A 10,708-nucleotide genomic window follows, 5' to 3' on the forward strand; every position below is an offset into this window, starting at 1 on the left:
ACAGGCAGATGTGTAATCACCATATATCTACATATGTTGATAGCAGTAACAATTCTTTTAATTAATGTTTATGGTCCTCTGCATTTAGGATCACTGTGTCTACCTTCATAATTATATTTTGGTATAATTTTAAGTAAAGGCTTAATTGAAGTCATCCTTCGATTTTGCAATTGTTCAAGAAAAAAAAAAGAAAACTTTGCGTTCAGATCACGGCAAACATCGAATTCACTTTCAAAATATTACCACAAAATAAAGTACGCATTACTAGGTGATGAATATTCCTTTCTTAAAAATGCAATCTTCAAAAAAGCAATATCTCTAAAGAAGCAATAAACGTCACTGAAATATCTAAAATTAAACCGAAACATGGTAATTGCGAACGCAGACAAAATAGATGCCACTGTAATCCTAAATATCCTATCCTAAGTCACTTGTAGACTCACACTTTTTACCGTGTAGGCATTTGGAACTGAAAATCCTACGGAATAGGATGGTTACTCCTTGTTCCAGGAGTGTCTTATGATTGTAGCCATGTGTGTTCACAGGGTCGATTTGCCTGTTCTGGGGGACGAAAAAACCCGAGCTTCCGATGGAAAAAACCATTACCTACGTAAGGATTTTTTCGACTAACTCACCTTTAGTCGAAAGAAACCAGATGCAGGTTCCTCGCGTCACTGACGGGAATCGAATCCAGGTCTTTCCAACCAAGGGACTTCGTCTATGCTGACTGATCTATGGAGGCTCTTCCTAAATATACATGACTATAATAATAAATAAATAAATAAAAACTGTTATCCCGTGTCAACATATATACCAGCAGTGAAGAACCCTACAGTAAAACTAAAATATAATGCTCCAGATGATGTTATATTAAACTGTCTATATTTTGGCTTAATTGTCCATTTATTCATTCATCCACAGATGCCGTATAGTCACGCTGATGCTCGGTGATGTGCCACACCAGGCCTCGCCATGCAATCCTAGCATACTCGCCAAGCATACTACTACAATGCTCCAGAAAAATTGTAGTATGCTTTTCTGGAAGCTTCAACTCTCTGAAGATCAATCACTCCACACACACACACACACACACACACACACACACACACACACACACACACACACACACACACACACACACACACACACACACACACACACACACACACACACACACACACACACACACACACACACACACACACACACACACACACACACCATCCATCCATCCATCCATCCATCCATCCATCTCGTTGATGGTCTACCCCTTTCTCTTTTTCCAGAAACTTTACCTTCTATTACTGTTCTGAGGAGTCCTCCTTCCATCATTTCAATGTGTCCAAAATATTTTAACTTTCTTCTGTCAATTCCTTAAGACTCCTTTAAGGCTCCTTAAGGAGCCTTAAAGTTCTACTGATCTTTTCTAACACCTATTCATTTGTGTACGATTCATTTGTGTACGAACTTTCAGTATACGATATCCACAACAGCTTTCTCTAACACCACATCTCAAAAGTAGTTATTATTTTCTTATCTGCAGACGTTACGCAACCCACACTGTGGGCTGCCTAAAGTACAAATCAGAATCTCCGTTGAATCTATAAACATTTGACATCCAAACTCAAAAAACAAAACAAAACAACAACAAAAAAAAACAGGCCCATTAAACATCTTCTTACATATATTATATACTGGGTGATCCAAAAGTAACAGAAAAAGTAAAAATTTAATAATTCGAAAAGTATAGACAGTAGAATGATGCGGTTTTCACAGAAATGCACAGAAAGACATGGGATTTTTTTTAATAACGAAAAAGTTTATTACCAGAATAGTTACATTTGCCACCGACAGGTGGCGCTTCAGCTGTATCAGTAGTTTGTGCAGTGGCGCAGCACAGTTCGCAACGCAGCTAGGATTACAAATGTTTAATGTGACTGCCTTCATTCGTGAGAATGGACGTCAGACGTGGCACGACACCCTGCACAGCATCAAAGAAGGGTTTCAGCTGTAATTCCTGTCACATGATGGCAAATAGCTTTTTTCAACATGGCCAATGACGTCGGCCGACCTCTCTACACCTGTGACTTCGAGTTGACCCAAAACCAAAAGACACAAGGTGTAAGATCTGGAGATCTTGGTGGCCATTCGTGCGGGAAAGAGCGACTGAGGACACGGTCATTGCCAAATGTCGATCACAGCAGGTGCTGGACAGGACCTGTGATGTGCAGAGGTGCTCCATCCTGCATGAATGTTACACTATGGAGCGCTTGCCTCTCTTGCAATGAGGGAATGATGCTGTCTCTTAAAAGCGCTGCATAACGCTTGCCTGTGACAGAAACAGTTCGAAATGTACCGCTGTGGACTTCCTCAAAGAAAAAGGAGCCTATAATTAATGATGCAGTGAACCCACACCATGCTGTCACCTTTGGCTGATGCACAGGGGTTTCCAAAATCGCGTGTGGGTACTCTCTCGCCCAGATGCGGCAGTTGTGCGCATTTACACTTCCATTAAGCAAAAAGTGCGCCTCATCAGTCCACAGGACATTTGACAGCCAGTCCGCATTGTTTTCCATCTGTTGAAAAGCCCAATTTGCAAATTCATAACGTCTCTCTAAATCGGTTGGTTTCAGTACATGTACGTGTTGGATTTTGTAAGGATACCTCTTGAGGATGATCCTGAGTGATCGCCACAGAGTCTCGAACGAAATGCCAGTTCGTCTTGAAATTTCACGCACACTGCATTCCCCATGTGCGGAAGCTGCCGATTGTGTGTCGGTCTCGTGTTCGACCTCGTGCACAACTGCAATGGTTTTTTTGGGTCTCCCACTTCTTGCACGTGCTTCCAAACTGCCAGTGTCCTCAAACCTTTTCATCATAGCTATCAGTGAAGAACAAGACATCGGTCCCTTTCCACTTCTAATACCCTGCATCGAACGATAGGTGCGCAAAGCCACACTTGCACATTCGAAGTTTTGATAATACAGCTTAACTAAAACTGCTTTATCTCGTAACGATAACATGCCTCACCTGTTAAACTTCAGAACGTTTAATTTCAGTAATAAACGTTAAATGCTGAAAGCCTAACTTCAATATTCACTACATCTGTAATTTACGTACCTCACGGTTTAAATAGTGACAGGTAGCAGCAGCTTCGGGACCGCCACAGTGCCACCTGTCGGTGACAAATGTAACTATTCTGGAAATAAAATTTTTCATTATTAAAAAAAATCCCATGTCTTTCTGTGCATTTCTGTCAAAACTGCATCGTGCTACTGTCTATACTTTCGAATTATTGAATTTTTACTTTTTCTGTGACTTTTTTTTTTGGATCACCTGGTATATGAGCTTTGATGTACCATTCCTTTTTTTTTTTTTATACGTGTGTCAGTGGACGATATACAAGTTCTCGTGCTTTCCAAATTTTCTGCTCTGACATTTGTGAACAAGGTAAACTCTGTAATCATTATTTTAAATCATTGTGTTTTAGCTAAACCAACCAGTTTTCAAACACTAATTATAAAATTAATTATAAACAACATCCCGTGAAGGGAGGAAGACAAGTGTCGGCATTTCGTGGTAACTCACCCTAACACAAGATATTTCTTGTCTGAAATAGAGTTTCTGGGAGGGGAAAATCGCTTATCCGTGCCAGAGATCGACTAACTCGGGAATCGGTCGAAACAGAGTTAGAAAATTTCCTCTAGTCAGAGACTAGAATCGAACTAAGAACAGCTTTCTTCGGGAGACCTAGCACTATGGATGCAAACGTACACCACCAACACTACTACCTGACATCTCCATAGAGTCCAAAGACTGGACTTAGTATCGAAGTACACTCTGTATCACACGCTCACCTTCTATAGTACAAATCATCTGTACACACTATGCCATCAGCAGCTCGCTAAGACAGTATTTCTTAAAATTTTCGAGACCACAGAACCCTACACAGTTTTTTTTTTTTTTCGCGGAACCGTTATGAAAATGTTTATGAAAAAAAAATTATGGGAAAGGAATCGTGACAATGAATTGTAATAAAAACTGGCAAGAAAACATGACACACATTATTGTAAACAATAATAATAATAAGCTAACGCCTTTTTGCTCTAGACAAATAAGCCAATTTAATAAAAATTAGTATTTTCCCCATTCACATTTTTTATTTTTTTATTTTATTTTATTTTATTTTTTAAGAAACGAACTACAGTACATCTAATATATTTTCACGGAACCTAATAGTTTCGAGTTATACAGTTAAGAAATTATCCTGTTACACTACACCAGTGATAGCGAACCTATGACACGCCTGTCAGCACTGACACACTTGAGGTTTTCAGTTGACACACCTTGGATGTTAAGAAATATTGGTATTCTGATGAAAAAAACTGCGATAAATCGTGTAAGATCGCTCTCAGTTAAGGCGAAGGTAGGTTTCGGTTCATTGAAAGAATTATATTTTATAGTTAGCCTATTTCTATTTTATTTTGTAGTTAGAGCTAAAGCTCTTCTAATAATTTTCTCTTCTACATACTCTTGTGAAACTCTATTTTCTGCCTGAAATAATATCAAATCGAAAGGGAGAAATAGATTGAGCAATGATATGAGTGCTGCCTGTGTAGCATTAAAATGTACACACTATATAGCCCTTCTACAAAGCAACTTTCTTCCAGTACTCAGCAACAGAAAAGTCATTAAATGTAATGTAAGTTTGTAATTTCACTTTATTAAATTAATTGTATAATATGAATTCATAGATTTTATATCAATGTCCTATTAAATAAATAGCCGAATACGATATGTATAAGTCACCATCTATGATTGTGTAGTTAAATTTATAATGCATGTATGCAAGTGGTACATCAACAACGTCAATATTTTTAAAAAAAGATGTTTGACACACCTAGGTAAAAAGGTTCGCCATCGCTGCACTACATAATCCACCATCACCAACATATCGCGCCATCTATTGGTTTTAAAGAAACTATTTCTAAATAAAATTTAAAAATTAAGAGTCATTCTTCAGTTGGAAAGGAGGTTCATAGTATTTTGTTCTGAGTAGAAAAGTACAGTTTCCTCATGCTCATACTAATTAAGCTCCTCATTCAAATGAGGAGCATAATCAGCATTTTTTTTCTTCCAGGCGCATATATCTAATTGCAGTACTGTTAACAGCAATAACTTCCTAATGGAAAGTTCAACAAAAAGGTGAACTCCTTTCAAAATAAATGATACCACATTTGTATGATTTATAGTACAAATACAATTATTTGAGTTTACAAAAACTAATTTCAATATCTGAGTTGAATGAAAGATAAAAATCTAGTTTTCGAAAATGTAATATAAATCGTTTCTCTCACTACTCGCTAGATGGGAGTACAATACTTTTTTTTTTCTTTTTTTTTTTTTTTACTATGTGATATCTTGGGTGCTAAAAAATAATGAAAAACTTTACCGGTTAGAAAGTAGGCCAGGTTGTGCGTGTACTACTTTTGAGATGCTTGTTTGTAAATCCAGCTGTGCAAAGCATTGTCACAAATGAGTGCATATAATTACATGAACTACATTTTCTATTACTTTCCTAATGAGCTAAAAATTATAATACTTCAGATATCTGTAATTAATGGTCTAAGTAATTCTAGAGCACAGTTATTGGCTCTGTATTATGGATTTTCAATATTTCGTGAATGGGGTTTAGATTTTAAAATAATTTTTCTCATAAATATAATATATTTCACAAATTTTCTATTTTAAAGCATAAATTACAAGTATTTTACTTTTGATGGTCTTGTAGGACTTGTTAGCAGTTGTAAAAAGGGTGAAATTTTTGAAAATAGCGTAGCCAAGTTATGAAGAATAATAACTGATAATTTTAAAGTAATATTTTAGATAAATATAAACTTAAAAATTCTACTGAAATGGCAATACCTACTAGCTAAATTGAAAACTGAATATTTTTAATTATATTGCTTTGAAATGGTCCGCACTCCACAAAAGGTTTTTTTTTTTTTTTTTTTTTTTTTTTCCTGTCGAATGAGTTTCCTCAAAAACAATATCAATCTTTCCTTTCCTTGGGATGGATTTAAACAATCTTATTTTTTGATATCTTTCGTCCTCTTTCTCCTCATATACTTAGTACCGCTTAATTCTAAACAATATTATCGTAGTGAAGAATAATAACCTTGATTAGCTTGGCTTATTATTACTCTTCAGAACTATAAACGTATGTTTTTTAAAAGCAGCATTTCTGAGGATTTAAATGAAGCATTCTTTGTTTCAGTTTCTCTTTGAAAATTTTGTAAGACGACTGTTAGTTCTTCTTCTTCTTCTTCTTCTTATTATTATTATTATTAGCTACGCTGTTCATAAGACTACTGTGATCATACAGAATGATATATGCTGTTTTAAGGATACTTGTGACATAAGACTGAATGATATATAAATATATCATTCAGTATATATATATATATATATATTTCAGTGGTATTAGCATAAGGTAGGAATACATGATGTGTATTCCTCTTCCATTAATTTTCCATTTGGCACAACATTACAGAAATTCAAAAATTATCGCTATTACCTGTTGTTGCCAATTTTAGGGTAATATATAACACACTTCGAGCAATAACGTCAAAATCGTTAATGAAAGTTAAGAACAGTAATGGTTCCAAAACTTAACCTTATGTAGGTGAAGAGAACATTCCTCTTATTTTAAATAATTTCGAACTTGATCATTTAATACCAACGTCTATTTCATTGCCCCACCCACATACTTCTTAGCAAGTCTTATTCAGTGATACACCTTTCTTTGTACTCTTCAAACAAGACGTTTTTTTCTTGGCCAATATTAGCCTCGGTCCTTATCAGCAAGCTTTATCATTAATAAACACAAGCTTTTTAATAAATTTCTTTGCATTTAGCTCTTTGTTGATGACGCCATAATAACTAAGCTATGATAGGAGCTTTACGACTTCGCGTAAACAGTGAAAACAAAATTTATGTAGACCGCTATGGTCAGTAGTTCCTGTTAGCGTTTCAATAGAACTACAAAGAAGTTTCTAGGGCACACGAAAATAGTAGACTGTGACGAACGATCAGATATATAACTCACCAATGACATCATTTCGCTATAAAGGAAATACCTTATCAGTCTGTCCTTTTTCTATAATTAGCGCAAATCATTGTAAGAAGGAAAAGATCACTTGAATAGTATAGAAAGTTCTGGAGTAAATAAATATAAATGAAATGAAACGAATCCAGATCTTATTGTTACAAACTTCACTGTCCTTCACTAGTTATCATCAAAAAAGATTATTTCATAGATATAGTCATAGTTTTTTTTTTTTTTTTTCCCTGAAAGTTTCGATATCACGTACGTGTTACACATACGCGAGTGAGACAGAGAGAGAGAAGGGGAAGAGGAATCACACGGTCGCACCTTCGGGCAGTATTAACTGCAGGCAACAAGACAGGGTTATTCAGATATCTATGTTGGCTGATTATTTAGGCCATTGCTCCCTAGATGAACAGTCCTTTCCTGTCTAAGCTTAATAGTAAGAACAAAAGTACGCCTGCAGAAGTCTGCTCAGGTAGTTTATTAGATTTACAGCACATTGCATCTTGAAAGTATCTAGGCCAAGAAAACAGTTTTTCCTGAACTGGAGACACAATTAGTTACGGATCTCTACTTCTGATGTATGTAAAATACTTCTTTTTTTTTTTTTTTTTTAAACCCAGCGATCTTCTAATAATGATAGTTCGTCTATAAGACCACTCAAGTTTCTGTGGCAAAATGTTGGGTTTTCAAAACTGAAAACGCTTTTTTTTTTAATGTTTTTAATGTGACTCCCATCAGCGAAAGTTTTTTTTTAAACCAGCACATCCATATTGTAGTGGACTAAGGTTTTTTCTAGTGGTTTCTAATGGTTTTTAAAATTTATTTTTATGTATATTTTATATTTTTATTTATTTTTTGCATAGTCCGGAAACTGTTTCAGGCCTCCAATAAGTGGGACTATGGTCTCACACTGGGCAATGCAATTCAACTTCTACTCTGAGTAAGAGATTCCTTATAAATTAAGTTATTTATATTTACTGCAGACAGATTACAATTATTTAAATAAAATTGTGGCAACATTTAAAATGCAGATATTATTTTTAATGAAGTAAACGTGATATTACTGTAATGGTTTTATTACATGTATAGTACAGCGTTTTGTTTTGGCTTATTTAGGCTACCTGAATAGTGACTGAACTTAGGCCAGTGAGCTAATATTTAAGTTACAAGTGTATCATGCTTTCGTTCACAAGCATGCAATGAGCCGGTCTGTAGCAGTAGACGTAGTTGAAGTATTACAAAAATCAGTCCGACGTTAAATATAAACGAAATGACCTTATTATTATTATTATTATTATTATTATTATTATTATTATTATTATATTCCTTAATATTGCACAGTGTAAAAACTTTTTAATGAAAAACAGCTTGCATGAAGAAAATTCACATAAAATGATATAATTAATATTCACTTGGTTGTTATTTGATCCTGACACCATAGGCATACAATAATTTATTTTTCCTTATTTATAGTATTCCCATACTTATTCAAAACTGTATTCATTTTTCACAAAATTTCATCTTTACATAAGTGAATTGCTTTCATGAGAAATATCGATCGAGGCAGAAGTCTAAAGGAGTTCTCCTTCACAATAGCAGCTTATATGCAATCATTCCACTGCTTATTCTGTTTTATTGAAGGAAGCGAACAAAAATATTGTGGTTGAAAGTATGTGCTGAATACTTTGTAGAGGCCTGAAAGTCATGTATATTCCGAGGTCATCAATCTGGTTATAAAAGTTTATTATTATTATTATTATTATTATTATTATTATTATTATTATTATTAGTAGTAGTAGTAGTAGTAGTAGTAGTAGTAGTAGTAGTAGTAGTAGTAGTAGTATACCAGAGTACTTTAGCAAATAAGACAGTGAAGCTAGTAGTCACATTGGGTACAGAAGCAATGGTCACAAACTGTCAGCCTGGTGTCAGATTCCAAATTACACTCAACTTAAAAGCTTAGTTAGCCAGAAAAAAAAAAAAAAAAAAGAAAGAAAGAAAAAGAAATAAACTATTATCTTAGCTTCGCATAAAACCGGACTAGTAAAAAAGTATGTGAGAAAAACCATGCATTTTTTGTAGGTCCCTAAATAAGAAATAAAAGCCTTTAGATCAAGAGTTTGAAAAAAAGACAACTGAAACATGTTGAGAAGTGTGGACTGAAGTTCGAGAAGTTATTAATTATTTTAGGAAATAACATAGAAATCCGAAATTATCAATATATAGTTATAATAGCTTGCTCAACAAATTCGGAATTTAGATTACAGAATGAGCCTGAAAATTCATTCACGTTCGGATTATTCTCCTGAAAATGTTGGAGCTATTAATAAAGAAAGAAAAGTATCATCATCATCCAGATAAAGGAATGAATAATTTCCTTAATATCAAATTAAACTTTTCTATAAGACCTAAATTCTATTCTCTTAGAAGAGAAATGAATTTGTGTGTGTGTGTGTGTGTGTGTGTGTGTGTGTGTGTGTGTGTGTGTGTGTGTGTGTGTGTGTGTGTGTGTGTGTGTGTGTGTGTGTGTGTGTGTGTGTGTGTGTGTGTGTGTGCGTGCGTGCGTGCGCGCGCGCGCGTGCGTGCGTGCAATAGGACATAGATACCAGCAGGTGTTAATACGTTATATTATCAAAGAAAAAAGTTGTATGAAAGAAAAAAATTCATACTTATCATGACGAATTCGACGTTTCCAGTTAATGGATGCATTGTTCCGTCTTTCTTCCAATTGCGCTACAGAGGCCTTAGTTTTCACCTGAACAGCCGCCCTTTCTTACAAATTAATTCAAATTAAAACTACTGTCGTAAATTGAAATATCGAATTAGATACCACTGCACCTTACTTCATTTTTATTTACCGGTAATTTCGCATGAAATATTTTGATGTGATGAAAGTTTGAACGAAATCTCAAGATTATATTTCATAATTTGTTTATCGGATTACATAAAATGGCACGCCTATCATTTACCTATGATGCCTATGCAAACTTACTTATACGATCTAAATTTGTTAAAATGAAAAAGAAAAAAATATATGAAAAATTATATATTGTAAGGATACTAGTCCCTCTATTCATGGGTGTCATACAGAGAATGTCCAACGTGTCTACTGCTTGACTTTAAAAACAAAATTGCTTGCACGTTTGTCTTATACTTGCGAAAACATTTTACGGCTTTAATATCTTTCATTGTTCACAAACTTTGTACATTCGAATCGTATTTCCATCAAAATGTCCTGATTCCAATAATTGCAGTCTCATAAACCTCTAGCTTGTCACCATAAGTAATGTCTTCGGGTCCAATTACTGCTCTTGTCTCTCACCTTTGTACCCGCTCCAAGAAATCAGTCTTTCTTGTAGTGGGTTATACCTATATTCAGTATTTCAATTGCGGATCATGTTCTATACCAGTGGTCGCCAAAGTGGTCGATATCGACCCCCAGGAGTCGATTGGGGGCGATAGAAAAATATAAGACATTATTGTATGGGTAATATTTAATTCGGTTAACTTGGATTACCTCCATCCTGAATGACAACGCAATTAAGAGTGAATCGTGGGAACAGTGACACGAATAGGACCTGTAAGATGGAGCAA

General features: G+C 34.9%; 1 protein-coding gene across 1 annotated transcript in view; it reads right to left on the reverse strand.

Annotated features, from left to right (window-relative positions):
* The window catches only part of LOC150097405 (uncharacterized), a 181,073-nt gene extending 170,869 nt beyond the window's left edge, over window positions 1-10,204 (reverse strand). Inside the window, exon 1 of the mRNA XM_090406761.1 lies at window positions 9,784-10,204. The gene's annotated coding sequence lies outside the window, so the exon portion shown is untranslated. The remainder of the gene's footprint in view (window positions 1-9,783) is intronic.
* Between the last annotated feature and the right edge of the window lie 504 nt (window positions 10,205-10,708).

The sequence above is a fragment of the Typopeltis vanoorti genome, chromosome 17 (genome assembly GCF_054136105.1).
Source record: "Typopeltis vanoorti isolate ZY-2024b chromosome 17, IOZ_Tvanoo_1.0, whole genome shotgun sequence".
NCBI classification, from domain to species: domain Eukaryota; kingdom Metazoa; phylum Arthropoda; class Arachnida; order Uropygi; family Thelyphonidae; genus Typopeltis; species Typopeltis vanoorti.